The sequence below is a fragment of the Meles meles genome, chromosome 3, assembly GCF_922984935.1.
Source record: "Meles meles chromosome 3, mMelMel3.1 paternal haplotype, whole genome shotgun sequence".
In the NCBI taxonomy this organism is placed as follows: Eukaryota; Metazoa; Chordata; class Mammalia; order Carnivora; family Mustelidae; genus Meles; species Meles meles.
The window spans coordinates 65959727-65985288 of record NC_060068.1 but is presented as its reverse complement, the minus strand read 5'-3'; the positions used below and the strand labels follow the sequence as shown (position 1 = coordinate 65985288).

The following is a 25562-nucleotide window of genomic DNA, read 5'->3' as shown; positions in this document are numbered from 1 at the left end:
TCTTTCACATTTTTTAAATTCATGTCCTCTTTTGATCTGTATCAAAATCTCATGCCTTCTTTTAAGGTTCTTTAAGATTCAGAACAAAATGAATATTGTTATTCTCATTGAGTCAAAGCAGTGGAACAAAGTGATTCTGTTTTCAAACCACATGATCCCCTGCCTCCATTACAATATTGGAGGTGGAGTGAAGGGGAGCGAGTGTCTCCGCTCACTTCTGCTTGAAGATTCATTGCTCTCATCCTCATCTTCAAATACTGCTGGTTTTTACATAAGACAAATATTCTCACTGACTAAATCTCAAAGTTACAATCTGGCTCACTTTCACTGAATACCCGTGGTCTTAAAAGAAGTCTAATTAAAGTATTAAAAGAAATATATAAACTCTGAAATAATTAAATCTTAGCAATGGCACACGCAACCTCTTGCAAGGTATCTGTTAATCATTCTAACTCTTGAGATGGTTTTCTTTTTTTTTTTTAAAGATTTTATTTATTTATTTGACAGAGAGAGATCACGAGTAGGCAGAGAGGCAGGCAGAGAGAGAGAGGAGGAAGCAGGCTCCCTGCTGAGCAGAGAGCCTGATGTGGGGCTCGATCCCAGGACCCTGGGATCATGACCTGAGCCAAAGGCAGAGGCTTTAACCCACTGAGCCACCCAGGCCCCCCGGGAAGGTTTTCTAACATCACCCATATTTTATATGTTGCTGGAACATTTTATAGATCATCATCTCCTGTCACTATCTGGATTTATTCCCCACCCTCCCCGGGATCACACTCAACACATCCGTGCCTCTTGTGAGTTACCATCCTTTGTTTACATGGAATGAGAAGGCAGTATGGAATCCTGGAAGGTTCCAAAGGCCTCTGACAGATATGCACGTTCAAATCTTGAATCTGGGCTGACTATCCAGGTGATCTTGAGCATGATCCTTATGTCTCTTAGCCTCAATTTTCACATCTGCAAAATGAGTTTAATAATTTCCATCTCTCAGGGCTATTGTGAGAATTAATATATATATATATATATTTTTAACCCCCCTTGTATAGTACCTGGCACAGAGCAGGTACTTACTATAATTTTTTTAGTTATCTATCAAGCTTATGGAAAAAAATTTGTTATTAGCATTATGATTTTTAGTACTCAATGATATTGAATATCCCTTTAAGAAAAAGAACTGAGTTTGGGTTTTTAAAATGAAAAGTACTATGTGTCTAGATTTAATGAAATTTGATCTTTACTATCATAATAGTGATCATTTTGAATGAAATTGAAATATTGTTACCTAGGCAATACCCAAAAGCTAATTCCCCAAGACAGAGTGAAAAGAGATGCAAAAATTACTTCAATAATTACCAATTTGTTTCCAAATGCTAGTTTTCTTGTCACATTATATAAATTAACCATAGTGTGCCTGCCACCAGTATATCAAATTTTTACATTTTCTAATACACCAACTAAAAGTAATTTAAAACAGTTCTCTGCAATTATCAAGACACCACCAGCTTCAGAAACTCAGATCTTTTTCATTTTAGCTCCTCCGCTCACATGGTGTGGTCTCTCATTGGTAGTGGTGGAGAACCTAATTCTTCTAGCATGGATTCTTTCCTTCTTACCCTCACCCACAGGCAATATGCTCTGCTCAGGGGCAAGGCAGGAAATGCCCACTGAAGGGATCAGGGTCCTGCAATTCCTGTTTACCATACCATAAAGTAGTAGAAACACACAAAGCATTACAAAGCAGAATCTAACTATTTTAACCAGGGAGAAAAATTTAAGTGACAATTTCTTATCAAACCAGATAAACTCTGATTAAGCCTATGCTTACATATTGTCAAATGTCCACAAGAAAAATGACAAATTCGATCGTCGTATAGTTTACAAATAGGAAATTAACCATTGTAGGGACAAAAAAAAAAAAAAATCACTCTACTCCATGCTAAGAGATCATATCATATGGGTAAAGTATTCTAACATTTGATTAAATACAATGGAGAAGTAAATAGCAGCAGTTTCCCTTGGGAGTTAAGAGTCTGACATATGTGAAGGTTCCTGGCATAGTACCTACCCAACATAACTGTCTAGTGGAGAATATTTGAATACCAGCCCAAAATATCTTCAACCTGCTATTCGATGTCTGATATTAATTTGATTAACCTTAGAGCTACCTAAATAGTTTCTTTAATATTCTGGTAAGAACCTATCCATATTCTTGCGCTCTGAAAAGAAAAGAACTCTCAGAATAGGAACATAATGAAGTTTTCACATTTTAGTATAAACCAGTAACAGATATGCAATTTCTTATGAATGTTCATGGAACAAGAAATGTGCTGGATGCTTTGAACTCACTCTCAGCTCAGTGATGCATCCAAAATTAAAGTCTAAGTATAAAAAGCACTAAAAAATAATGGTAGCTTTTACTGTAGGTCTGGAGTTAGTAGCATAGGAGAATTGCATTGCATAATATGCAACAGACCTACTTCCTTAAAAATCTTCTTAACATTCCTAAAGTTACTCATAAAGGCAGCCTTTCTCTCTACCAATTCCCCCAAACTACTCCTTAGTCTTGCCCCTGTGCTAATTCTCTTCACCTCTACTTTTCTCTCCCCTCTTTTATACCTCTGAGAAGAGAACAAAAAGGAAAAATTGCAAAACTGTTCTGAGCTTCCTTGTCTGAAATCCTTGGAGCTTAGAGACATTCTAAACTCAGAACTCTTCAGATGTTAAGGTTGGAATAATGCATATACTGCATTTTATATTAAGGGGATGGAGAAGTACCCTAAAATCAAACACATTGATACTTTGACACTGAAATACATGAATATTCACATTAAGTAAGATAAATAAGTATCATACATAAAACTGTTCAAACTCAGGGCAAGTTTTGGACCAAATGAATTTGCCAGAAGAAAAGGGAGCTTTTTGTTTTCAGAGCTTTGGTGATGCCAAAATTCTAACTCTTTATACTATGTCATCTGAGAATTTAACTGACAGGAAAAAAAAAATCCTAAAATTTGCATGGAACCACAACAGACCATAAGTAGCCAAAGTAATCCTGAGAAAGAACAAAGCTAGAGGCATCTCATGTCCCGATTTCAAACTATATTACAAAGCTATAGTAATCAGAACAGTATGGTACTGGCATTAAAAAAAAAAAGTTTTAAGGTATGCCATGCCTCCTTGTAGAGGCCTTGTAATGCTCTCTCTTGAAAGCAAAGGGGAGCTAGCTATTTATTTAACAGAGAGAGAGACAGCAAGAGAGGAAACACAAACAGGGGGAGTTGGAGAGGGAGAAGCAGTCTTCCCGCCGAGCAGGAAGCCCAATGCAGGCCTTGATTTCAGGACCCTGGGAACAGATACAGATTGATGGGATAGAATCAAGAGCCCATAAATAAATCCGTACATATAAGGTCAAGTAATATTGGACAAGCGAGCCAAGAATATTCAATGCAGAAAAGAGTTTCTTCAGTGATGGTGCTGGGAAAATTGGATATTCACATGAAAAACAATGAAACTAGACTCCTATCTTATACCATTCACAAAGAACTCGAAAGGGATTAAAGAATTAAATACAAGACCCAAACCATAAAACTCCTAAAAGAAAACAGAAAAAAAAATCTTCTTGATGTTGGTCTTGGCAATAATTTTTTTGGATAGGACACCTACAACACAAGCAACAGAATCAAAAATAAGTAAGCCAGACTATATCAAACTAAATAGCTTCTGCAATGCAAAAAAAAAAAAAAAAAAAAGAAAAGAAATCAACAAAATGAACTGGCAACCTAGAGAATGGAAAAAGATACATGCAAACAACACATCTGATAAGGGGCTTGTATCTAAAATAATTAAGGAATGGGGCACCTGGGTGGCTCAGTGGGTTAAAGCCTCTGCCTTCGGCTCAGGTCATGCATGATCCCAGGGTCCTGGGATTGAGCCCCACATCGGGCTTTCTGCTCTCAGCAGGGAGCCTGCTTCCTCCTCTCTCTGCCTGCCTCTCTGCCTACTTGTAATCTCTGTCTGTGAAATAAATAAATAAATAAAATCTTTAAAAATATATATAAAATAATTAAGGAACTCATACAACTGAATAGCAAAAATAAAACAAATGATCCAATTTAAAAATGAGCAGAGGATTGCAACATTTTTCCAAAGAAGATATGCAGATGCCAGCACGTTCATGAAAAGATGCTCATCACTCACCAAGCATTAGGAAAATGCAAATTAAAACCACAATGAGATATCACCTCACATCTCTGAGAATGACTTTCATCAAAAAGATAAGAGATAATGAGTATTAGCAAGGATGTGGAGAAAAGGGAATCCTTGTACACTGTTGGGGGGAATGTAAATTGATGCAGCCACTATAAAAACAATATGGAGAGTCCTCAAGAAATTAAAAGTAGAACTACCATAAGATCCAGCAATTCTACTTCTGGGTATGTATTCAAAGGAAATGAAATCACTATCACAAAGAAATATCTGTACCCTAACATTCATTGCAGCTTTACTTACAGTAGCTAAGACATGGAAACAACCTAAGTGTATCAAAAGATAGAAAAAGAAAATGTGTTTTATATATATATATATATATATATATATATATATACACACACACACACACACATATATATATGATGAAATATCATTCAGCCATTTAAAAAAAAAGAAGAAAATCTTGCCATTTTTGGTTAAAAATTGGATGGACCTTGAGGGCATTATTCCAAATGAATTAAGTGAAAGACAAATACTGTATGATCTTACTTATTTATGGAATCCAAAAAAGAAGACCAAACTCTTGGAAACCAAGAACAGACTGGTGATTGCCAGGGGTAGGGAATGAAGGGTGATGGATTTGAGTGTAGATGATCAAAAGGTACAAACTTCAAGTTATAATATAAATAAATTCTGCAGATACAATGTATAGCCTGGTGACACAGTTAACAATAATGTATTATATGTCTGAAAGTTGCTAGAAGTTCTCATCACAAGAAAAAATTTCTATTACTATATGAAGTGAAGGATATTAACTGAACTTGTTGGTAATGGAAACCATTTCACAATACACACATAAATTAAATCATAATGTTGTACACGTTAAACTTATACAATTTAGATGTCAATTATATCACAACATCTTAAACTATATGTTCGGAAGTTGCTAAAGGTTCTTATCACAGGAAAGAATTTCTACTACTATATGAAGTGATGGATGTTAACTATTTGGAAATGGTAAACATTTCACAATATACACATAAATTAAATTAAATCATTATTGTTGTATACCTTAAACTTATACAATGTTATATGTTGATTATATCTCAATAAAACTGGGGGAAACACCAAAATTTAAAAGAAGACTAACTTATATTTTTAATTCTTACAAAGGTAATAAAGATCATTGTACAGAATATACAAATTAAGAAAAAGAAAATTAAGAACACCCATAATCACCCATACCCTTTGTAAATATTTTGGTATAGAGCTTTCCTGCCTTTATATGAGATGACCTACCTGAAATCAGGCTTGAACCAGGTTATTTATTACTGGAAATTTTCTGAGGGAGTTGAAATTCAAGAACTGTCAGGGAGACAGGGCTCAGGACTCAGAGAATAAAGCTAGTAAGTAGTTCCTGCAGACTCCCGAGACATACCAATCTTCAACATCTGTCTACCAGAAGTTAGCTCTCACTTCAGCAAAGCCAGAATCTGACTCCTTCCTGTGTTTGCTCCACCTGTGTATCTGACTGAGGTCCCCCCTTCCTCTGGTACCTGAAGTCAGAAAGCTGCCTCACCTATCATAGTCCTTTTTGTTTCCAAGCTCTCATACCTGTGCTCTTGCTCCTTGGCCATTCCTCCTTAACTCCCCAGGTGACTGGTTGCTGGCAATTGCCTATTTTTGGACTACTTCCTCATTTGGACATCTGGAATTGGAGGCTCCCCTTGTCTCCTGGCTTCCAGCTCACTGCTTGCTCTTATCCGCTTCCTTTTGGCACTTCCACAGATAGTCCTAATACCTGGCTTTCAGAACTAGAACATTCCCATTCCAGCCTGATGATCTCTCAGAACCAGAGTTTACCCAAAGTTTAACCCATCCTTGCACCTACCATGAATCCAGACTTTTATCCAGATCTGGATTTCATGGTCCCGACTCATTCAACATCCACAATCAACAGCTATTATTGTCCACAGACAGACACCAATCTTTTCTGTTTCTACCAATAGCCTGATTTGAAACAGAGGACTGATGGTATTTCCAAACCCATATACCCTGTACAGTAATTTGTTCTTATTGAGAAGTGGCATCTGTTGCCTCTCGCCAAAAGTGAGGCCAGACCACTGCAGCCCACTGCGTCTTAGTATTTGAGTTGCCAAGGAAAACACAATGCAGTCAGGCACCAGATGGAGCAACATTTTAGTCACATGAAGAAGAGACAGAACAAGTTCACCTTCATCGCTCCCTCGTGGCCATGGTTACTCCTGATAGCCACAGGGCCATTAGCCTGCACACATCCATCCTGTGCCATACCCATCCTGTCCCCTCAGGGAAAAAGTACAGCCATAAGACACACGTGCTAAGCAGAACAAAGGAATACATACTAATTCTGAAACAGGGAAAGATTTGCCCACCCAAGGTGACCAGTTCAGTACAGGCTGTGAGGACTCTATCTCTTGGTAAGTAAGGGTCCCAGCCCACAGCCCATGCCCCTGAAGAGGAGTGGGAGTCAGGAGACTACACACAAAGGACTGTGTTTCCCACCAGTTCCACTTTCAGATTTAATCCACTTAGAAATTGCTGTTGATGTAATGAACACTGAGTGTTATATGCAACTGATAAGTCACTAAATTCTACCTCTGAAACGAACCCCCAAAAAAGTATGATTTGCATTGCCTATAAATATGTTGCCATTCCTCTTCAAATAGTAATATAACTGTATCTCATTAAGAGTAATTTTTTATAAGATACGGATTTAAAGAATGCTTTTTTTCTGAATTTGCTTTCAGCACCAACTCTGTGTGACATAGAGTCTCTTAAAATTGCCTAAGGCCATACCTTTCCCCCTTTCCTGAAAATAAATCACAGACTTGGCTTGAGACCATAACTCACGTGTTTTAGGCTGTCATTTACAAGACAATAAACACCAAATGGAATAAATCTTAGTGAACAAATTAGAATGATTAGAAATAAAATGATTATATTAGAATCAAATCAATCAATTAAATTAGAATTACTGATTTGGAAAATTAGCTATTAAAAAAATGTTCAAACCAGTGCCTTCATTTAGAACCTGACTAAAATGTCTACAACTTTTCCAGAGAGAACTTAAAGAACCAGTCCCTAAGCCCACACCATGACTATGTTCACTGTGATGGCTATAGCAATAAAGAACTCTTCTAGCGGGCATTTCTAGCTAGAAGCAGCTAGGTGGCCAATGTGCATATAAATTGCCCTCCTCCATCTGAGACACGTTTCCATTCTGACAGCAAGAAAGATAAGCCTATGGGTTTCAATCCAAGTGGAGGAGGAGATGAGTCTTGAATTCCCTCACTGTCCAAATGTTCAGATTCATGTGTCTTCGGGATGTGTACCAAAGTTTTTAAGAAACTTGGAAAAGATCATCAAACTAGAATGTACTTTATTTAAATTCACCTTTTGAAATCACTTCTTGTAACCTCACTAAGTAGGAACATCTTCAAACCTGCTGAATACGAGCACATTTAATTAGGTGAGTACCAGATTTGTTCAGACGGTAACAGAATAAATGAATAGTATGCATTTACCGAGTTAGCACATTGCTTGTTAAAGCCTTCGTCCCTGAAACATCACCAGCAGTGTAACCATCTCCAGCCTCAAAGTGTTAGCAAGAAGCTAAAAACACAACTTTCTGAAACCAGTGAAGAAGCAAGGATTTTTGAAAACTAGCAGATTAATTTGTTCTCAGGCGCTACTGAATCAGGCTGAAGAAGGACCTCCAGGAATATGTTTATCACTACAGCAGTGTTCTTTTTAAGACACACACCCCCCGACCCAAGAGACAGGCAAAGTGGGGCTCTAGAAAATCATATGGTCTTCCAGGCCAGGAAAGTGGCCCTTGTCCCATTAACTAACACCAAAAGCACCATATTCACCCACATAGTAGGGACTGATATACAAAAGAGGCTCTTTATGGGGTAAAGAGAGAGAGAGAGAGAGAGAGAGCTTTTTTTTTTTTTTTTTTTTTCCACTTCAAATGTGTGGGATTTTATAGCACGGTGCTAGACCAGCTCAATACCTGATTGAAATAACCCAAGAGAAGGATACAGAGGGAAGGCTGAATTCAGAATGCTCTGTGAGAGTACATCTGTTTTATATGAGACACACAATCTGTCTCATTCCAACCTGCATTTCTGGGTCACTTGAGACATTTAAACTGCACTCATAATTAACAGCTATTTTTAAACAGTGAAAAAATAGAGCACTGGTAAGGTACAAAAGCATTAAAATTGCCCCAGTTTCGCTTTTCAATAGGACACACCACTGCAATATGCTTCAAGATCAAAGAGCGCTCAGAAAAAGAGAGAGCAAGAGAGAGAAAGAGAGAGACAGCCCGATCAGTGGGGATAAATTGTTCCCATTATGATGGTGTAAGAATAGGGTTCTTTCAATTGAAACAATTTAATAACCACATTCATTACATTGGTGTCCACTTGGTTTTATCTGAGCAGTTTTTGCATAACTGGGGAGCAAGTTCAATTGAGCTTGTTCTCTAGAAATTAAGATGTGCAGGGTTTGACATTCAGAAATTAAGCACTAATAGTCGACCAAGCAGTTGTCTTGAGACTCCCTCTGGATGTGGTGAGATCTGCCTACCACTAATTATGTCAAATGCAAATGCATTCTCTAAAAGCCCTGCCCCAAATTTTCATTAGCTCATTTTAAAGCAGTTAAGGTTATATTAGGGTGATGATGGGAGAGCGGAGCCTCTTCTTTGGAATATGTTTACAGAATCACTTTGCAAAGCATCACTTGCATCGTGTAAGTATAGCACTGCCATCTGTAAACTTGCTTTTCCCTCAGCTATCAACAGAGGAGAACTTTCAGAGCACTTTGCTAATATTCTGTGAGATCAAGACAACCAAATGGAATCAGGACAAATACTGGAAGTGCTGGTTTGATGAACAAGGGGATCACTGATTTAGGAGCAGGAAAAATGACTAATTTTCCAGGCTCCGCTTCAACTGTGGACAGCGATCTACTAGGAAAAGTGTTGGACTTTTTGCCAACTAGCTTTCCCGAGAATGGTTACATTTGCCAGTTCTCAACCCCACTGTGGGGCATAATGTGTCATTTGAAGTGTCATTTATCCTAAAGAGCTGTTTGGAATGGTGGAAGGACTGGAACTGCGGAGAGGCGTACAGAGGAAAACCCAAGGTTTACAGATTATGTATGAGATATACATAATCCATTCCTGTCTGCTACTCTCACTAGGAGCTAAATCGTGCACAGGAACATTTAAAAGACATCTCCCCATGTACATTAAATCCTTCTTTGTTTCCCTCCTGCTACCAAACAAGGGAGAGAAGAGAACTGTTGAAACATACATTGGGTGGCAACTTCATAATAGCCGCACTTCGTCTTTCCTTCTTTTTTCCAGAAGACAGAGCGTAAAAACTAAGAAGTTACCCTTACCTCTACAAAAGCTTTTAAGTAATGGCTTTTCCAGGAGCAACTGCACTTCTCTCACTAGACCATTTCCCCAGATGGGATGTGCAATATAAAACCACCATACATTGGCTTATTGAGGAAAGGAGATAGACTTGTACAAATCACTGGAAAGATAAATAAGCTATAGAGATCAATAAATAAAAGCCAGGCGGAAAAAAAATCCAACTCCGGCATTCCAGACCAATTAAGATGTTATTTACTGCCCATGTGATTGTAACTTCGATGCTCTCCTTCCTTGTTTTCACACCATAGGCATTTGTTTTGCTGAGAAAAAGATATATAACTGATGTGTAAATAGAAAATGATATAGATAGATTTTATGTCCCATAAAACTGTTAATCTGTGCTCCACATTAAATATAAAGTACATTTTTTATTTAGACACTGCACTGGTATAATTAAAATAAAGTATGCTAGCTTTATTTTTTCAGTAAGTCATTTCCAACCATAGAGATCAAATAACAGTGCAACAGCAGCATGAAATGTGGTTATAATAGCCTGAGACCACATTTCCTGAAACGAAAACATGGGAGATAATAGTGTGAAGGTACAAATTAAATGCAAATAAAACAGATTCCCTATTGTTGCTAATCCCTGTATTGGGTTTCAATGGGGAAATTTCACTCTAATGTTTAACTTCTTTGTACAGTAATCATTGACATGTTATCAGTTACATTTTGAGATGTCACTGACGGGAACTCTCAGTGAAGGATTTAAGAAGACTACCTGCCCACCTTTCAGAAAGAAAATAGAAGTGCCTGGAAAAAATTAAACAAAAATATACTGCCCAGACTGCTTCTGGAACACTTATGGCAGTTGGCAAACACTCATTGACTTGTTTCCTAATTGATGTACGATTTTGCAGCAACCTACTTTCATTTGCCAAAAGAAGCTCTTTTTGATTTCAGAGGTGTGTCAGCATATCTTAGCAAGATCCCATTTTTTTGAGGGTGACTGCTCTAAAAACATCTCACATTTAACACAAGGGGATTTAACAGAGTCAGCCTGTGTCACAATTTCTAGTTTTCCTATGTTGATATAGGCCCATATGGCATGGAGATCAAGAGTGGCTGATAGGATATAGATGTTTTCAAAGTCAAAAACTATGATTTCAAATGAACTTAGCAGAATCACCCTTCCTCTCAGCTCAGTTTCACATGGACCTTGCCACTCGTGTTTAAAATGGTGTTGAGCAATTGGCTTCTTGGGATTTTTTTTTTAAGATTTTATTTCTTTATTTGACAGAGAGAGATCACAAGTAGATAGAGAGGCAGGCAGAGAGAGAGAGGGGGAAGCAGGCTCCCTGCTGAGCAGAGGGCCCGACTCGGGACTCCCCTGGGATCATGACCCGAGCCGAAGGCAGCGGCTTAACCCACTGAGCCACCCAGGCGCCCGGCTTCTTGGGATTTTTAATTACACTGCCATGAGTAGCTATTTGACAAGATATGTTCTTATTCTAGAGCTTTTGGTGAACAATCTCTTTCTAGTCTTTTACAAAATGGCCCATGTCTAATAATTCTATAACTGACAGGTCTCAACTTTCAGGAAAGCTTTGGGTATGCTACATTGTACCCTGTTATACTATGCAACTCCTCACTGTCAAAATTTAATAGAGACTACCAAAAAGTCTCTGCAGTCCCTTCCTTACTTTGAAGACTTACATTTCTGAAAGAATAAAGAGCCACATTGACACAAATTAACCCAAACTTCATCCTTTATCCTCCTCCTCCAAAATTAGGGGCACACAGCCCGGGGGAGGGCAGACAAGATGGTGCACTGAGGTGCAAAGAAATCATTAGAAGGTCTGCTTTTATTTATTTATATACTAAAAAGAAATGAAGCTTTACTAATAATATATATACTATTAATATAGATAATGGTGGGATGGTTTAGAAGGAAATGTACATATACTGGGGTACATAATCAAAATCTTGAAACTATTTTCATGCATGATTTTAAAAGTTTGGAGACTCCTAGGGACTGCAATTAACTCTCCAAATATTGGCACGAGAAAGAACTCTCAGAGACTCCATGTGGTAGGCAGATTAATGCCATCAACCCCCACCCCCTGCCAAAGATGTCCAAGTCCCATTCTCCAGATCCTGTAAATATTATATCTTGCATGCCAAAAGAGATTTTGGAGATGTGTTTTAGAATAGGGACTGTGAGGTGGGGAGATTATCCTGGATTATCTGGGTGGGCCCAATCTAATCATATGATTCCTCAAAGGTACAGAATATTTTCCAGCTGCAGTCCATTAAAGAGAAAGGTGACAATGGAAAAGAGGCAGGTTGATGCCATGTGAGAAGGATTTGACTCACCACTCCTAGTTTTGAAGATGGAGGAAGAGGCCATGAGTCAAGGAAAGCAGGCAGTCTCTGGAAGCTACAAAAGGTAAGGGAAAGGATACTCCCCTAGAACCTCCAGAAGGAATGCAGCTTTGACAACAAGTGATTTTAGCCCAGTGAAACCTCTGAACTACAGAACTGCATGCCAATAAACTTGCATTATTTCAAGCCACTAAATTTGTGGTAATTTGTTATGGCTGCAAAAGGAAACTTCTATACTCCATCTGCCCTAACTAATTTTGAATGCTGGAGTATCACGACAGCTCTAAGTACTACATCGAACAGATTCAAGCTGCCATCATTTAAACATTTTGGGTCAACCTCTCCTGAATTTGCATCACTAGAGGAATAATTAACAGTGAACTAAGTAGGACAAAAGAAGTTGGTGAAATATTACTTGCAAAAATGGGAATAGGAGAAGAACGAGCTCTTGGTCAAGAAGACGTAAGAGTTTTCAGATATGATCTTTCCCATTATCCGAACATTATCTACAGGGCCATCAAATATCAAAAAAGAGTAAAAAAGCTGACCTTGGAATAAGTTGCATTTTCCCCAAATCTAAGGCAGTTAGAGAATTTTAAAACTCATTCTTCAATATTTGAACTTCAAAAGGTAAAATTTCCAGGAATGACAGTATCGTGCTGGAAACATTAATGTGCCAGCATGAAATAATATCATTCTGTAGGAGGTAATAAAGGTATGAATTATGTCAAATTGTATTTGGCTCATGGATGTTACTGTGCTTCTTATGGGCAGATATGGCTAACAGGCACAAGAACACCTGCCTGTCTCCCTCAGAAAATTGAAGTCATGTGCACAAACATCAGCCTATGAAATTAGGGGACCATTTGTTGCAAAGTGAAAATGTGTCCTGTTACAGATACACCTCTTAGGGATATGGAGTATCTCTTGTTACAGCAGAACATAATTTTTCTCCTGGCCTTGCTCACCGTAGAAAGAACCATTACACCATTAACATTACAAGTGGTAGCTTCTACTCCTGTTCGGTAATATAATATGCTAAATGAACTTTTTGCTATGCTATATAGTGCTCTATTATGGACTCTCGCCATTAATCGGTTTGGGGGTCATTGGCCATCTCAGTTAATGTGAGGAATCTACTATTCTTTAAGTAAAATGTCCAATGGCATCTCCTATAGAAATGGGCCGGGTTCAAACGATATACATCAGTATGCATGTGCCAATGCACAAGTGTATGGCTTTCCCTGCGTTTGTAATTTAGGGTAAGAAAATAGAGCCCATTTTTTTAAAGTTTAAAGGAAGTATTGACTGGGGCCATTTTGTACCCACGTTGTTTAGAAGTCTGAGGAAACTTGGCACGAGGAAACGACAAAATCCGTAGGCCTCACGGTGATTTAACCCTTTTGGAGCTAATGCATTAGGGGGGAAAGCTGCCTTTCTCTTCTTTGCACCCGGCTGCAGATGCATATAGATAACACCACAAACAGAACCATCACTTCTGCTACAACCTGGGTAATAATGTGCTCAGTTAATCTACACAACATAGAGTCATCCTCTCAAAAAGTAATTCACTTCTTTAAAAACTGGAAGGAAAATAAATATGGTGCAGTAAAATTGTTGAGTAGAGGAATCTATCTGGACATTCCACAAAACATTTCATTATGCTGACAATTCCCAGAAGTACTCTCAAGAGTGCTTTAAGCTGAGGATTACCGCACTGGAGCTGATGGACTTTTTTTGTAGCCCCTTTAAAAGGCAGTGAACCGTTTTTCTATTTTATTTAAATAATGCCCCTTAAAATGGATTTTTAGAGGTATAATAACTCCTTAAGAGTCAGTTATGCTAAACAGTTTCTCTTGATAGAAATGTTGTAAAACTCGTTAACTGCACAATTTCAGACGCCGGCTTGGTGAACACTAACTGACATGTGAATGACCAGAGTTTGTAAAATAAATTGCAATAGTTGTTGTATCACACAGCCAGCATTGCCCAAGCTGGAGGCCGCAAGGGGCTCCAACCTGACAGAAAATTACTTCAAGATGAATGAAAAGTGCTTGTTTCTCTTTATTAGTTTTTAGAGAACAATGAAAATGTTGAATTGTTTACAGAGGGCTGATTAAATGTGGTCAGTGGGGCCATGTCCCTACTGCTAACTGTTGGCCTCCTTCTCTCGCTGGCCCCCGAACTACACTCTCACACACCACCCACTCCAAGCACCCAACCCCCACCCTTAGCTCCCTGCCACATGCATCTTCTTAGAGGCTATTATGGCTGCACATCTGTGTGTGAAATGTGCTCATTCTGACATTCCACTGCTGCTCAGAGCTGCAGAGGCCTTTGTTAGGTAAAACAGTCTTGTCAAGTCTAACAAGCAGGTCATGCAATTTGCTGGACATTGCAGCCGAGAATAGCCCAGGATGAATTGCTCTGGCCTCAAACAAGGCTCAGTTCCATACTGGAATACATATGTATTCCTTTCATTGGGCAGTGCTACAAAAAGTCATGACATTATGTTTTTTTAAAGCTTGGATTTAGAAAAAGAAAAAAAAAAAAAAATATATATATATATATATATGTTGCTAGGTTAGACTACCACAAAATAGCCTATTTGTTATATTTACTCAAGTTAACTACTGTCTTATGGCTAAAGGAAAAAGGCATGAAGTGCTTTAATTGGTCATTTGTGGTTTAAATCCCATTTATGTTTTACCAGAAAGCAAAGTGAGAGGAAAGGCATGAGCTACCATTTTAGCTGACTATTTGGTGTACTTAAAGGGGTGGTCAAAACCAGGGCATTTAGGAGGATGTTGCGGACAAAGATTCTCACTTTATATTTCCACAAGGTAAATAGTGCTTGATGGAAAGAAATATGAGAACTCATTAATAAGCATATGCCAAGCAGGAAGAAAAAAGTCCTTTTACCAGCCCAAGCTAAATGAATCAGATCCAGAAGAGGTTTTGGTAAGCTAAAAAATTAAGGAAAAGCAAATCACTGTCGCTCAGCTCAACAAACAGCTGTCCATGGCCCACCTCCTTCCTCACTGCCAACCTCACCCTTACACACGCACACATGTGCGCACACACACACGTTAGGGAAATAAGCAGTAAGAGGGAACAGTTCAAATGCTATTTGTGGCATTCTGACACAATACATAGCACACACCCCTAATGTAGAAGCAGGATTCTCTTTCCCTCTGTGCAGAATATGCGTTCTGAGCCTATTATGTGTATAAACAATGGCATATGTAATTACCTTTCTAGGGTGGCAATTATTCCTCAGAATCAACAACTAGAGTTAGAGCATGTTCCCCCAAAAGACATTTGGGGATCAATTCTGGGTCAATTACGTCAGGCTTTGATTTATCACATGGTGTCAGGCCATGTTAAAAAAAGAAAGTTTAAAAAAAAAGGCATTATGAGATAAAGGCTAAAGGTTTGACTCAAATTGGTTTGTCTCCAACTTCGCTTTCTCCCAATTGCTCTGCCCTCCCCCATTCTCAAAACAACTGTGATTTGCTGGGTTTTATCTGTTAGACAGTTTGTTGTTTGGGAATACTAAATGAAATGAATCTGGACTACATCCAGAGTTGATCTGCCCCCACACCACCAGGCACTGGGAATTTCTCCTGGGATGCAGTGGAGGGGAGAGGTTAATAGTTCAGGCTTTAGAATCTAAGAGATCTGGATTTAGATCCCCATGACTTAAGCAAGATACATACATATCTCTGCAGTAGATAATACCTACTTCAAATGGTTGCTGTAAGGTTTAAATGAGATAATTAAGTGAGAGGATATGTGTAAAACACTTAGCTCAGCGCCTGGCATGTTGTGAATACCCAGTGAACGGAGTGATTACTCTTCTAGTGGTAGACAAGCCAGAGGAGAAGCAGAACAGCCCCTCCAAAGACCTACACTGATCGAGTTGGCCAATAGCCAGGGAAAGCAGAGTGGATGTTCGTACAAATCACAGGGCCAAACTTATGAATCTAAGACACCCATTAAGAAGCCCAGTGGACTAAACGAATATGAAGAACGTGGTTAACTTGGACTTACTCTAACTAGATTGACTGGAAACCAATGGAAGTGCTACTCTATTAGCAAGACCCCCTGTCTTTTATAGAGCCTTAAGAAGCCCAGAAAAAAGCTACCTTACACATTTTTTTGATCACCAAATGTTTACTCAACACATACCTACTATGCACCAGCCACTGTGCTAGTTTCCAGGAACATAGAGATGTTCCCTACAAAAAATTTCACAGAATAGGAAATAAAGGATTACAGTTTAGTACAATATAGTTTCATAACTCAGATTAACAAATATCCAGTGTCACCATCAGGATTTTGGGGGCAGGGAGATTCATCCTATTAAGGATAGATCATATCATTAAACTCACTGGTCAAATTAGAACAATTCCTTACTGGAGAGCAAAATACTTAATTTTTGGAAATTAAGTAAAAAGGGAAGTATGAGAATTCTCATCAAATTCTTTAGGGAGCAATATAATCTCCTATTCAAAAACAGTTTAAATCCATTTTATATGGAGCATCATTGTTTATTCAATAAGAGGGAAACAGCACTTCACAATTCATTTCTCAAATGATGCACAGTGCTATTAGCAGTATTATTTGGAGCTTAATTACGAAGTCTGTTGATGATGTTTAAAAAAAAAAGCTGGCACATTTTCCATTCAGATGGACACTACTCAAGACAAAGACGTGTCTATTGTTGCTTCATACATAATAAAATGTTACAAATAAAATGTTACAAACACCATATAAAATGTCTAGTATCTACTGTCCTATTAAGGCTTTAACACTAAAAATCATGATTTATTCCCAGATCAGAAATAAGTTTTTGAAAAAAACCATACAGTAATTTTGGAACATAGAGGACAACACATGAATACTGAATAGCCAAATTTTCTGACAGAGTCATTGCCTGGGTCTGTTTTGCTCCTATCCCTGCCCTGTCTTGGGTCTGTGAACAGTATTCCCAAGTTTGATCCAAATGTTCCCCTTCCACATGCTAATAACTCACACGGGATGTCACGCTCCTAGGGCACAGAAGGTAGAGGCCTACAGAGGCAACAGATGTAATTCACCTATCCACTCTTCAAGAAATGTACAAACACAATGTATTTTTTCAACAGACAATCTACACCTAGGAGGAAAAAATTAATCCAATTAATTCCAACTCTAATGTGTTAATATCTCTAAAGTCTACCAAATATTTATAGAATCGATAAAATAAACCCTACCTATTGAAAGTCCAAAAAAATGGAATTAAGATGTCCTTCACTTGCCCACATTAGATTGTTTTGTTTCATTTTTTATTAAAGGGATTTAAAATACTTGCAGAATACACTTTTCCATTCATTTGTTTTCTATCCTAGAAACACATTTAATTAAGAGCAGAAGAAAAAAAAAAGTGCCCTGAAAGTAATTGTAAATCCATTGAAAGCAGGAAACACATCTTACTTGTCTCCCTCATTTTCCGTCCCCTATTTTGTGCAGTGATTCACCCATAGTAAGTACTCAATTAAGTTAAAAAGGCAATGTGTGTTTCAATTCACATTAATTTGGAGGGGATGCATTGATTTAAGGAACAGCTGAGACAAAAAGGATAGGTTCAATCTTCCCTGATTTCTGGCTAGTGAGGCACACTGTCTTGAAAACTTTGCTGAAGCTTGTGTAACACTGGCATCATTAACTGCTGGCCACTGTGGCATTCTTAATGTCTTGATTTGTTTGCATTTTTGCTGACGGTAACAAGATGATTCTCCAACGGTTGTCTTTCCAACAAGAAAATGTGAAAGGAGCTGTGAAGCAGGTATTCAGTGAAGCAGGTATTCAGGCTACCCCTGTCCTACAGACAGTACATCTGCGAACAAAATGGAAACAAATTATTAATCCAAGCCTTTCTAAGAACAACTTTTCAGAAGTACAACAGTTGGTCTTCCGCTGATCACTGAAATTTTATTTAGCTCAACCTTTCAAAAATACAACCAGGATCTTGTAATAGTTCTACTTTGAGTTTTCTTTCCTTACCTTCAATAATGACTTTGGAATCCACTGCTACGCCAGGTGCAGATCCAAGCCAAATAAAATGAGAAACCCCGTGTAGCTGTACATTTTGAAAACTAAGTTTCCCTATCCAGGGAAGGAATCTGTATTTTCTTTCCTCACCTCCATAAACAGGTATAGAAGCCCTCCTGAAGTTCCAGGCCCTATCCCTTCATGAAGAGTCAAGTCCATGCCTCTATCCCATCATGGAGCAGCCAAGTGGTTGGCTGGGAACCAACAGCGGCAGACAGCACCCTGTAGTGAAGCAATCTGGCCAGGCAGGAGCTCTCTTCAGTCAGCAAAGGCTCTGAACTAACCAGGTGAGTAAAAGAGGTATGCACAAACACTTCAAACGTCACCTCCAGCAACCAAGGCCCCCCGTGAGAGCAACACAGACAGATACGTACAGGTAGAACCACCTGAAGCTTTCAGTCATACTCATGCACATGTCCACTAATAACTATCTTTGAACAGGTAAGAAAAGCATCTTTGCAAGAAACATTATTCATTCAAATGCTCAAGGGCTCTTTCCCTCTGAAATGTCTCACTGCAGACCCATGGCATTTGAGACTGAAAGCCAACAAACACACAAGTAAGCTTGGCCTTAACACACTTATTTACCAATTTACTTTATTTATTTGGGTTTTTAAAAAACAGGCCAAAAGTGATACGTGTTTGAAATGTCCTTCAGCTCTATCCGATTTCTCAGTCACTTGGCCTATCTATTGCTGTAGGAATGGGGACTGGTTATTTAAGGAGAGAGAACTTCGCTCTCAGTGAGTGGGCAAGTTTCCTAGGCTTTCCCTTTTGCCACCCCACTGGCTCCTTACATGTCCGAGGGGATCAGGGATCCTCACTCTCCTGAAGCCCAGCTCAGAAAGAAAGAACAAAGCAGCTTCAACTCATCTTGAATCTTGAATCTCTTCCACTCCACTCATGTCTGTGAGCCCAGGTCTGGTGTGAGTGTTGAAGATGCACATAGCAAGGGACCCTGGAAGTATACTGAACTGGGGTGGGATTTTCCTTTCCATGGTGCACTGAGCAGCTGAGGTGGTGAGGGAGCCATGCAGCTGGATTCTGGTTGGCAGTCCCCCCTTGTGCAAGATGGGGAGGCTGCGGATGGGGCAGCCTCTGCTTGGTTTGGTTGTGAGATAAGAAGCAGTCATCCCCTTGAGTTATTTGAGCAAAACACTGCTGTAAATAACTTCTGTTTTTATCTTCTGTCAAATACAATTGGGTTTGGCTTTAAAAAACCTTCAGCTCATGAACAAAAATGTTGTACTATGCAAGCATTTAAAATCAACCTAGAATCATTTTAGGTTCTTCCTTCTCTATCCATTATATCAGACTTGTCACTGAAACCTCTTCTTGATTTGAAATGTTTTTTGCAGCCCCTTTTTCTTCTGAATTTCTACTAAATCCTCCCCACCTCTTTGACAAGCACTGTTCTCCTCAACCTGGAATATGACAGGCTCCTAGCTATGCCTACGTCTCCTGTGCTGTACTCCCCACTCCTTCCAAGTGATGCAACCCCACAAGGCCTCCACTTCAGCCATTCATTCCGAGATCCATCAGAGGGCCCCTGAAGGATCTACTTAAGAGGCTCAGCACACCTGTGACCTTCAGTGCATCTTCATCATGCAGGCAAAAGAGAAGCAACCTCAGCACACCAGCTAGAAGGAATGGTATTCCTTTCTCCACTACAAACTGAGTTTACTCTGGACAGCTTCATCATTCCTCCATTTCCCTACTAACTCCACACAGGTTGGCCCAAACTCCAGCAACTGGATTTTGCCCTGATGAGCTTTCTTTTTTCCTTCAAGACATTGTGCCTTGCCCTGAACTTCACTTGACTAGGGCCCTGACACTACCTTTCCCAGATTCTATTCCAGAAACTCCAGCTGCCAGCTGGAATCCAGCTATGATTAGATTGCCCAACTTCCATGACACCCCCATTCTCTACTCAATCTCACCTGCTATCTACATTTTGGGTAACCAAACCTCCGGATAAATTGGATCTCCTCAGATCCAACACTTCCTCTTGTTCACTGAGGACTAGACTGTTGCCTAACTCTAGTGCAGCCAGGCTCCCAGTCCCTGATACACCTAGTCTTGACTTCCCTTGTTCCCTGGCAACCTGTGTTGCTGAGATCCTGCATAGGAACCCCATATTCCCAACCTAGACAAATTCTACTTAAGAGGCTAGTTTTTATAATATCTACAATGTCTTTATACAATGTATTTATTCATTCATTCAATTAATCAGTAACTTATTAATTTATCCTCTCTTTATTCCATAAAAACTTAAAGAGTTTAACATTAACTTAGATTAAAACAAAAAACAAAAAACTTACCTGACTGCCTACAACTTAACCCCTGCCTGATTTTTGAAGTACCCACTTTCCTCTTCCAGTTCATTCCCTAGTCTCTAAAATGAAATTTCTGCTTCAGGCACATAGGTTCACTGACCTCTAAGCTCATTATGAATCTTTATTCAACCTCCCCTTTTCTACCCTCTTAATTAGTTCCTTTAATCCTTTGGCACCTCACTTGTGACATGATCTAGAAAGACTTCCCCAAGAAACAAATCCACATTCACTTATCCCTTACCTGGATTCTTCTGGAGTAATCAATAACACATAGTTCAAGTATTTCATTTGCTTTCACTAAATGTTTTCTACACATTAGCTCCCCAGACAATAAGTTATTTGAGAACTGGGATAAAGGCCATGTCCTATATTTGTTATAATGCCTTCTAAAACAAAGTTCCACTTCTGCTTCTCCCCACTCTTACTCCACTCCCCAAACCTATGCCAATGAAGAAAGAGCAAAGGAGACTGAATGAAGTTACTGGAATCAATGAAACCTCTTAATAGGGGCCGGAGCTTTGGGTGTATGGAGGAAAAAATGTTAGTTTTGACTTCTGTAGGCTGTGACCTCTTTGGAGTTCATCTCTTGGGATTCTCACTCTCTCTAGATTGCTCCTCTCTACTTCCATGTGGCCAGTGAGGCAAAACAGGTCTGTAACTGCCTTGCACTGGGGAGATGCTTCCCAATAACCTGTCCCCAAGATAAGGCTTAGGGCAAACTAATTAGACCAGCTCTAACTTCACCTTTTATCTTTCTTTTTTTTCTTTTTCTCCTGCCTGAATCAGCCACCGGTAAAGTAGGACCTAGAAAGCTGGACCCAGGAAAAAGGATGAAGTACATCCATCTGAGTTCAAGACACAATATTTCCAAAGCAGCTCCATGTGGACAGCTGAGTTCATCAGAGACTGCATTAGGTTTGGGATTGGAGGTTGGGGTTGGGCAGCACCTGGGTAACAAAAGTGTGTGTATGTATATATATATATATATATATATATATATATATATATATATACACATATATATATATATGTACTTGACCTCTTCTACCTCAGCTGCAGCAACTTCTTCCTAGAAACATCACCAAAGGCAAGGGAAGCAAGGGCAAAAATGAAATATTGAGATTTCATTAAGATCAAAAGCTTTTGCACAGCAAAAGAAACAGTCAACAAAACCAAAAGATAACCAACAGAATGGGAGAAGATATTTGCAAATGACATATCAGATAAAGGACTAGTATCCAAAATCTATACAGAAATTATCAAACTCAACACCCAAAGAACAAATAACCCAATCAAGAAATGGGCAGAAGACATAAACAGACATTTCTGCAAAGAAGATATCCAAATGGCCAACAGACACATGAAAAAGTGTTCCACATCACTCGGCATCAGGGAAATACAAATCCAAACCACAATGAGATATCACCTCACACCAGTCAGAATGGCTAAAATTAACAAGTCAGGAAATGACACATGTTGGCAAGGATGCAGAGAAAGGGGAACCCTCCTACACTGTTGGTGGGAATGCAAGCTGGTGCAGCCACTCTAGAAAACAGTAAGGAGGTTCCTCAAAATGTTGAAAATAGAGCTACCCTGTGATCCAGCAATTGTGCTACTGGGTGTTTACCCTAAGGATACAAATGTAGTGATCCCAAGGGGTACGTGCACCTGAATGTTTATAGCAGTAATGTCCCCAATAGCCAAACTATGGAAAGAACCCAGATGTCCATCAAGAGAAGAATGGATGAAGAAGATGTGGTATACATATATATATATACACACACACACATATACATACAATGGAATACTATGCAGCCATCAAAAAAGGAAATCTTGCCATTTGCAATGACATGGATGGAACTAGAGGGTATTATGCTAAGCAAAATTAGTCAACCAGAGGAAGACAATTATCATATGATCTCTCTGATATGAGGAATTTGAGAGGCAGGGTGGGGGGTCAGGGGGATTAGGGAGGGAAAAAATGAAACAAGATGAGACCGGGAAGGGAGACAAACCATAAGAGACTCTTAATCTCAGGAAACAAACTGAGGGTTGCTGGGGGTTGGGGGGAGGGGTATGGTGGCAGGGTGATGATGGACATTGGGGAGGGTCTGTGCTATGGTGAGCACTGTGAATTGTATAAGACTAATGATTCACAGACCTGTGCCCCTGATGCAAATAATACATTATATGTTAATAAAATTTAAAAAAGAGTATATGCATATGTACTTTAGCTCTTTCCTGTGCTTATCTCCTCCTGCAGTCCCAGAAGATACCAAAGGATCTTCTGAGAGTGGGTCCATCTCAACATAATCACTAAGTATATTCTCAATAAATATTCTCCATATTTGTTCATTACTTTTTCTATAGTAAATATCTAAACTTAATCAGTATAGATCAAGAAGGAGCACCTGACTGGCTCACTCAGTAGAGCATGCGTGATCTCAGGGTCACGAGTGTGAGTCCACCTGGAGCCTACTTGAAAAGAAAAAATTTTTAAAAATTAAAAATTAAAAAAAAAGAATTGACCAAGAATTCTAGGAAACTCTGAAGTTCAGGGTCAGGATTGTTTATGATTTATGTATTGAATACATGTTCCACTAACTTTAGAGTAATTTTATCTCTATAAATCCATCTCTCTATGAAAGCATCTCTTACAACATAGATCTCTTGAGTTTGAGATCTTTTTGAGTGAGGATGTAAGCTAGACAAACCCCAAGGGTTTTGCAAGGCTTTCTGCCAAAGATTAAAGCCAGTAGACCTCTTGTATTATGAAATTTTGAATTAGCATTTGTAGATGACCAGAGCCCACTGAAGAATTATGTAATATTCATGACATCTCACACATTATATTTAAATAATGTAATCATATACATACTATATTCATTTGTGTGTATACATATAACCTTGATATACTACTTGGAAAGAAATGTATAATGGATGTAGGCAAATCCCAAAGTCATGACATCATTCATCACTTGTCTAAATCTGTGGTAAAACCCATTTTGAAACCATGTGCTTAATTAGCATGTGATGCAGAGATTGCCAACTGTCCCTTAATGTCCCATTCTCCCCCTTTTCCATTATTAATAGAACCCTTGAATTTTGAGAAGTACATGGCCACAAATATACACTTTGAGAACTTCCTGGCAGATAGGTATAGCTGGTAGGATGTGAGTAGAAGTTTGAAGTACAACATCTAGGAAATGCCTTTACAATGAATGATTATGAGGGCAACTGGGTGGCTCAGTCAATTAAACATCTGCCTTTGGCTTAGGTCATGATCCCAGGGTCTTGGGGTCAAGCCCTGTGTCAGGCTCCCCACTCAGTGGAGAGTCTGCCTTTTCCTCTGCCCCTCCCACCCACTCCAGCTTGTGCATGCATGCTCTCTCTCACTCTCAAATAAGTAAATGAAATCTTTAAAAAAAGACAAGAATGATTATATATCATTGGACATATGAATGACAGCAGAATAGTAAGACCGAAGTTTATTTTTCCCTTACTTAACAGTATAAGCATCAGCAGTCCAGGGTTGATAATGGCATCTCCACGATGTTAAGGAGCTCCTTCTAGCTTGTTTGAGCCACAATATTTTGTAATGTCTTAATGAAAACATAAGCTAGGCAGCTGTAGCAAATACAGCACTATAATTCTAGCTCTGCCCCTTATTTCCTATCAAAACTTGGACAAATTATTTAAACTCTATGAATTTCTTTCTGTCTATACCTACTTCATAGGTTATTAGCAACATGAGATTGTCTTTTTTTTTTTTTTTTTTGCTTCCCATTATATCCCCAGCTTCTAGCACAGTGTTTGCACATGGTAAGAATTCAATAAAAATTATTATTGCTGTTCCTGTTGATATGCCAAATGTAGATGCAAAATGCCATACCTTAACAACTAACCATTAGGTACTTTCAATAAAGATCTGAATAATGCAACTAATCAACATGGCGTGTATTAAAGTGATCACATTTTCTGACCCAAATCTTGGAAATCATGGTCTGGCAAAAGGTTTTTCTTACTTGTGGATTTATTTATATGAAAATTCTTACATGTTAAACCACTGGTTGCCAACTTAATAAACTGATTTTACTTTTAAAAATGATCTGCTTAAATTGGGCATCCCCAGAAAGTCAAAGGCACACAGCCCCAACATTAATGGTTCTGCCCTCTCTAGTTTTTATTACAAGGTTCCACTGCACACGCATATAATGGGGGGGGGGGGTGACAAAATTCTGATTTTTATAACAGGTTTAGTGTTGTGAATTTGAATGGCAGTATTTCAGAATCTAAAAAAAAAATCATTTTTGTGTTTTCCCAAAGGAAGACGGGCACTCCTTGCTTCTGCAAAAATAGCATGCATGAGAGAGTTTTCAGTAAAACACATTTTTTCTATTGAAGAGCACTTAATAAACACACACACACCTGGCTGCTTTCACTTCACCAGAGTGCCACCCATTTGCCAGTCATCAAAGTAATTCGGTCTGATCTGTTAAGGTGATGGATTCTGACAAACTGTGTAAGCCTGTCATTAAGGGGAGGATAGATTACAGTCTCTATGCAGGACACTATAGTGCTTACATTTCTCATCCATACAGCCTATGAAACATACAGTGGAAAGCAAGATGAAAATAAAACTGAACATGGACTTAACTGCTACTCTCTCCAATGAGTGATAAGAGCTGGTGATCAATCCACATTTTCTACCATATATATTTTTTAAATTTTAAATATATATATATATATGAAGAGAGAGAGGGAGAGAGTTCTATTTCTTTCTGACTGATACAAAGATATCTCATAAAGGACACAAAGATTATGCACAAAATTGACTATTCAGTGATTTAAGTCTAACTTAAGACCTTGGGCTTCCACTTTTAAAATATTATTCTTTCCTCTTTCACCCTATCTATATATCACCATTTTGCTTCTCTATAATTTTTTACTTCTGTATTTAAAATCCTCATCTAGAATGGAGATTATACCAAGAGTGAAATTTGTTAGGTGAACTGAAGAAGACAATTCTGAATTAATAAAAAGTGTAAAGTATGGGCTGTTGTCCAAAAGATCATGATAATAGCAACAGCTAATGTTTT

At 38.7% G+C, this 25562-nt stretch overlaps 1 long non-coding RNA gene across 2 annotated transcripts in view; it reads right to left on the bottom strand.

Annotated features, from left to right (window-relative positions):
* LOC123938766 overlaps nucleotides 1–25562 on the bottom strand; it is a 208658-nt gene that overhangs the window by 35812 nt on the left and 147284 nt on the right. Inside the window, exon 5 of one of the 2 annotated variants that reach the window (XR_006817768.1) lies at nucleotides 16762–17912. The exons of the other annotated variant lie outside the window; for it this stretch is intronic. This is a non-coding gene — a long non-coding RNA (uncharacterized LOC123938766). Of the gene's footprint in view, nucleotides 1–16761; nucleotides 17913–25562 lie in introns of those variants that run through there. 2 annotated transcript variants of the gene reach the window in all.